This window comes from Eumetopias jubatus, unplaced genomic scaffold (assembly GCF_037043125.1).
Source record: "Eumetopias jubatus isolate StellerSeaLion01/CBP00866 unplaced genomic scaffold, mEumJub1_p1.0 scaffold_7, whole genome shotgun sequence".
In the NCBI taxonomy this organism is placed as follows: Eukaryota; Metazoa; Chordata; class Mammalia; order Carnivora; family Otariidae; genus Eumetopias; species Eumetopias jubatus.
This window is the reverse complement of record NW_028274813.1, coordinates 30,962,618-30,969,168: the sequence shown is the minus strand read 5'-3', so window position 1 is coordinate 30,969,168 and position 6,551 is coordinate 30,962,618.

Genomic DNA, 6,551 nt, shown 5'->3' with positions numbered 1-6,551 from the left:
TATGGGGGCTTCTTTCTGCCCTATGATCTGTTTTCCCTAGAGCTATTTATTTGTTCATTTGTTCATTCATTCATTCATTCATTCAGTTTAGAATCTTTGGGAATGCTTTGGGATTTGGTTGAAGTTGCATTCCTACAAAGATTTGTTTTTGCTTCTACTAGTTGCCTAAGGGCACTATACCAATCTGGATAACCTTAAATTCTCTATTGAAAGTTTTTAGAGATTTCTAGGGGTCACATAGATTGTATGAATTTGGCCTCAAACCTACTTTGGGTATGCCTGTTATTATAACTTTTTCATGGGAGATTACCCACCTCTCCTTTGTTACAAGTTTGAGACAAGTAATTATCCTCTCCCTCCTTTTTGTAGCAGGTTTGTTTCTCATTTTCCCCTTGGGGTCTGGCTTTATGAAGAGATCCTCTGTTAGACTTCTGAGGCCCAAGACTTTACCTCCTGTTCCTTGCATAATACAGGCATTCAAGCCCCCAAAGATCAAAACCTCCAGGGATTAGGAGAAACCATTAGGGGGAAAGCAGACCTGGGTTGTCTCTTAATTCTTGGGAGTTCCTTCTAGCATTATTTTTGGCCTCTGTGAATCCTTTCATTTGTCTCAACTCAGAAAAGCTTTAAACAAAAATTTTTTAATAGGGGGTGCCTGGGTGGCTCTGTCGTTGAGTGTCTGCCTTCAGCTCAGGTCATGATCCCAGGGTCCTGGGATCAAGCCCGACATCAGGCTTCCTGCTTGGCAGGGAGCCTGTTTCTCCCTCTCCCACTCCCCCAGCTTGTGTTCCCTCTCTCGCTGTGTCTCTGTCAAATAAATAAAATCTTTAAAAAAAATTTTTTTTAATAGACTTTGAGAGTAGTTTTAGGTTCACAGCAAAATTGAGCATCCAGTACAGAGAGTTCCCACATACCTTCTGTTTCTGCCCCCCACCCCCATACACAACCTCTCACTTCTCTAATGGATCTAAGAAAAGTTGTTAATTTTTCAGTTTGTTCAGCTTTCTCCTTGTTGTTGGGACAAAATGAAACTTCCAAGCTCCTCACATGCTGGACCAGAAACCAGAGTTTTTCTTTTCTTTTTTATGGCTTCTCAATGGTCTCCCCACATCTACTGTTAAAAATTTTTTTTAAAAATTTATTATTTTAATTATTTCAGTCTAAAAGGGTTATTCCATGTCTACTTGGCCAAACTGTCCAAAATGGAAAGCCTTCTTATTATTTTCTTTTGAAGCAGAATTGCTAGCTTTCCAATTTGGGAATTTATACTGTAACTATCCGATTTATACAGCAACTATCAGTTTGAGAGTTGTTTCTCCACACACTGACTGAGGCATACCTTCAACAGTCCTAGTCTGAGCATCTTTTCATGTATTACTTGCTTATTTGTATCTCATCTTTATCTAAATGCCTATTTTTACTGGGATGTTAATCATTTTATTGATTTGTAAGAGCTTGTTTGCCATATCTTGTTTGTCACATCTTTTCCCCAGGTACTCAGTTTCTTGTGGACTTTTTAACTTAAAATTCGATGTATTTCATATTCCTAAGTTCCAACTCAAGAATTCTAATTCACCAGGTCTGCAGTAAGCTCTAATATGTATTTTAAAGAAATACTGTGCTGTTACTGTGAACCACATCCTGCAAAAATACTAACAATACCATTGGTTTCATAGATCATTAGGTAAATCAAATAAAGGTACTGTGACTCCAAGTCTGGTATTCTTCACACTGGTTTAAGTTATACCTTTCTGACCCCATTTTTGTTCTTGCTTCCTTCTTTCCCCAACCAGCTGTCACAAGAGACTACTCATTACTACAAACGTGAAAATCCTGCGGCAGATAAGAGAAGTCTAAGTTGCTTTTCTAGTAGACATGGAGTCATTAAGACTACAGACTTTGGCATCAGACAGATCTGGGTTCTAGTCCTGGCTCACTGGGTTATTTTTCAGCTGCTGTGTAATCTTAGCCATGTTACTTAACCTCTTTATGCCTCAGTTGTCTTGCTGGTAAAGTGTATATAATCAAGACACTTAATCTCATAGTTAGCATAGGGATTTAGAAATAGTATTTGGAAAGCATAGCCTTTGAAGTATAGTAAGTGACCAATCACTAAATAGTAGCACTTTTGTGTTATTTTTTGCTGGGCTTATGAGAATTTGCTCTAGTTTTTGTACCATGGTCGGGGCTACAGGTCGGCCTCAGATGCAGGTAATAAAGGAATATAGTATCTGGAGAGAGTTAAAAAACAACTGAGTAAAAGTTTGCCCACTTTTTATTATTACTATAAATTTATAATTCTAAACGAAGTCAGTGATAAATACTCCTCCTCAAATACTTTTTCTGTTGGACTAGGTTCTAAACAATTGCCATGACTACTGCCAAGTTTTTAATTATATATATATATAACCTTCAAGTGAGCACATTTGTTGCTTATTCTTTTGCAAACACTACATTCTAAACACGGAAGTTAATAATGAGTGCTCTGGCCCTAGGCATTCAGACTTAGCCACCTGGAATCATTTTAAGAGTAAGTTTGTAAAAGTTCATAATCATTCAAACTAAGTTTGGGTGCAGTTTGTGTCTCCAATTCATATGATACCACACATTCTAGTGTTTAAACAAAAAATTCAAATAATGATAGCACAGTGATTATAAAGACACAGACCCATTACTTCAATTCTGTCACTCTATGTGACAAGATGAAGTTTTTATTTGCACTTAAAATTTTAGATTATAGAGATATCTCAAAGTTACTAGAACTGATCCTGAAGAAATAAAGACACAGGCAGTTTTGGTTTTTGGATTTTGCTATGAAATTTGATTCTTATGAATCTCTGCTTAACCCTTTGTTTAAAACTTCTCTTAACTAGTTTATCTGGCTTCATGTTAAAACTTTTGAAGTTAAAATTAATAAAAAGTTAACAGGTCTTGCTAAACTGTCCATTAAACATGAGCATGTGAAAATGAATTCCGATAAAGCCATTGACAAATCTGCAGAAGTTAAGGCTCAAACAGAAACTGTAATGTTGTTACTCATTACTATGATTATCCAATATGCGGGCATAAGTTTTACTATATTTTTTCAAATACATACATATGTGTGTGTGTGTATATGTATATATGCATTTAACAAGTGTTAACCTACTACTCTTTGTCTTTTGTACTGCCCTATATATTTCACCCTTTAAAACTTTTTCAATTGTATGATGACATATGGGAAGTTCAATAAAAGAAAATTTCCACTCTCTTTTTCCCTTTTTTGAAATGGAATTTTTACTTTTATTTTTACTGACATGATATATGACGTTCAATAAAAGAAAATGTTCACCGTTTACATTTTTTCCTGGCCATTATTATTATTTACTTCATTTCATGATCATTCCTAAAAATAACTGTCATAAAGAGGAAGAAATCCTAAAATTAATAATAATAATAATGATAACAATCTACTGCAGCTGTCAAATAGACTAGATAGAAGAGATCGAAAAATAAGTGGAGTCTATTTCCAGGGCAGTCCAGTTAAATTTTTCCCATCAAGCATCAGGATTCCCACCTTACCCTCCTCTCTTTTCTGCTCATTCTTCTTTCTCTTCTCTTCCTCCTCACTGCCTCACCCAGCTCTGAAGGACTACTTTAATATGATGGATCCAATGATAGTGAAAGTGACTCTGTGGTGAATTCATCAGAACAGGCTGCGCAGGAAACTGAATGAAAGCCTGTGTGTATCACAAACCAGAAGACCAGGAAAGGTCAGAAAAGGACGCTTTATCAGGTAGCAGAGTGCTGGGCTCAATTTCCTGTTGTGAGGACTCTGAACCGGGCGGATCTCCATGTCTCCACAAACTCTTTAAAGGAGCAGCCCCGTGATGGGGAAACTGATGGTGGGGTGGAGAATGGAGGAGGTTAATGATGTGGGAGAGAAAAAGAGAACCTAAACAAACTGCAGCATAAGAAATTTAGTGCTTTTTCAAAAACACAATGATACAAATTCCTTTTTTTTGCTAATGGTTTCTTGTCCTGGGAATTGACAGGGGTGCCATATAACCAGACCAGACCAAAATGACGGAAAAGCTAAGTATGTCTAGATCAAAGATACTCATGGGAAATTCAAAAAAAATAAATTTAAAAAACAATAACTATGTAAATAAAATGTTATAATGCTAATATTCACCTCATTACAATTTAAGAAATATGAATAAACAGAGAATCAACTTGGCAAAGATTTAAAAAGTCACCAAGTGTCAGCACGGTAAAGACAGAAATAAATAACTAGTACGCTATTTGTGGAGTATAGATTGGTACACACTTCCTAAAGAATTTAGCGATATTTAGCCTCAAAAATCTATATTCATTTTAATCCAGCACTTTCATCTACATAATTTGTACAGAGGAAATAACTATAATTTTTGATAATGATTTAACCCTATATAAATTAATTATACCATCATTATTTATAATATAGAAAATCTGGAAATACCTTAACTATCCAAAAATAGTGGTTTGGTTAGATATATTATGTCCTTTGACTGGAAACTTATCCAGTGATTAAAAATTATGTGCTATCAGAAAAAAAAATTATGTGCTATCAGATATTTAAGGACATGAAAATTATACTCTTAAGTAAAAAAAAAACAATTACTAAACAACAGTATCCCCTATGCTTAGAAAAATAACTGGGAAAATGTATACTGAATTAGAAAAAAAATCTTTATTCCCTTCTTTCACACTCCCTTCTTGCTCTTCCCCAATCCTGAGGGGGAGTTGCTAATATTTTGTCAAATTCTGGGATTCTGTTTGGGGCAGTTACTGATTGGTAGGCATGGTGTATTAAAAGGTCTTAGCATAACTCCTTCTTTCTTGCTTCCTATTGCCCCCATGTGGTAGGATTGGTAAATTGAGCCAAGGTTGTCTTGGACTAATCAACTGGCTAATTCACCTAGTCTCTCTTCATCTTCTTCTTCTTTTAAATCATTTACACTCAATTTATTTAACACATACTGTATTATTAGTTTCAGAGGTAGAATTCAGTGATTCATCAGTTGCATACAACACCCAGTGCTCATTACTTCAAGTGCCCTCCTTAAGTCTCTCTTCTTTATACTCATCATTGCTTAGGCCTCCTATACCTTGTGGTGATCTAGAGAATGGAAAACTCCGAGGAATGGAACTGGGCTTGGGAAGAAGTGGAAACTCTGCTAGGTTTATAGGGAACAGATGCCATGGCTACCCTTCAAGGTACTCAAGGTCCAAGCTGCTTGTCTAACCCACAGAGCAAGGGAGAGGATTAAGAGATACAATCAGTTATTCAAAGGCATAGGAAAAGAAAGCTCAAGGAGTGGAAATCCTTTCGTAGTCAGTTTGTCCAACCCACAGTAATAAATGGTAGTAAACATCTCCGGTTGTTTTTTTGTTTTTTTCCCCTCTGCATCCATCTTTTCTTATTCTGGTAAGAGCACCATGACTTCTTTCCACTGGGGTTTTTAACCTGCATAGAGCCAAACCCCTTCCTGGCTTTGGGAGTTTTCACATGCCACGAGCCTCTCTGAGAACCATGCATTCCTCTGTCCACAGTACTTTATTTGAGATGAAAATGTGCACACAAAGGGAAGATGTTTCCTTGGAACTAGATGCCATGTTTGAAGCACTGAAATGAACTGCAACTCTAAAGCCCGGAAAATCTGTGTGCATAAAAATAACCTATGAACAAGCTATCGAGGAATAGCAGAGAACACTTGCTAAACATGAGGTCAACAAATCAATACCTGGTACATAATAACATATGCCATCATATTAATACCAACACAGCCACTAGTAAAACACAAAATCTTAGAGTATATTTGGCTTAAGTACCAAAGTTTGATCACTGTCAGAAGAGTGGTCACAGGTGGAACTGAGGTTATCTTTTCCTTTCTGTTCTTTTTCGAGTGGGGACATACTTTTCCAGGGCACAAGTCAGGTGGCTAATAGCATAGGATGCTTAGTGTAGGATCTGGTCCAGTGTAATAATTCAGTTATGACAGTAAAAAAGTAGAAAGGGCAAGGATGTGAACAAAAGGCAAATTCTAAGATACAAAAACTCAGAAGGCTAAATTTGTGTTCAAGTCTAAAAGGTCAACTTTGGGTTTAAAATGAGATATAAAGATAAAGGTCAGAACCTGAATATACTCTGGATTCAAGTAAGAAGTAAAAACAAAGTAGGAAAGGGCTAAAGTAACTGCCTGGAATAGAAAATGCTGAAGATTCTATATATGGGATGGCAATCAGTGATAGGTCATTGTAGTTTAAAGGGTCATAAACAAACACCAGTTCTCTAGTGGTCTTTCTAGAGTATCTGTTTAAAAGTAACAGAATTAAAAAAAAAAAGAATAAAAATAAATAAAAGTAACAGAATAAATAAGAAAGCAAGCAAAAAAAATGGAAAATTCAATTCCATACTTGACAGTATGGTAAACTATATATCCAGTTCCACGCTCACACTGCAAACTAAATTAAACACCTGGATAGTTTTTTTTAATCCTCCCAACTTTTTATATGCATATAGATGTCCT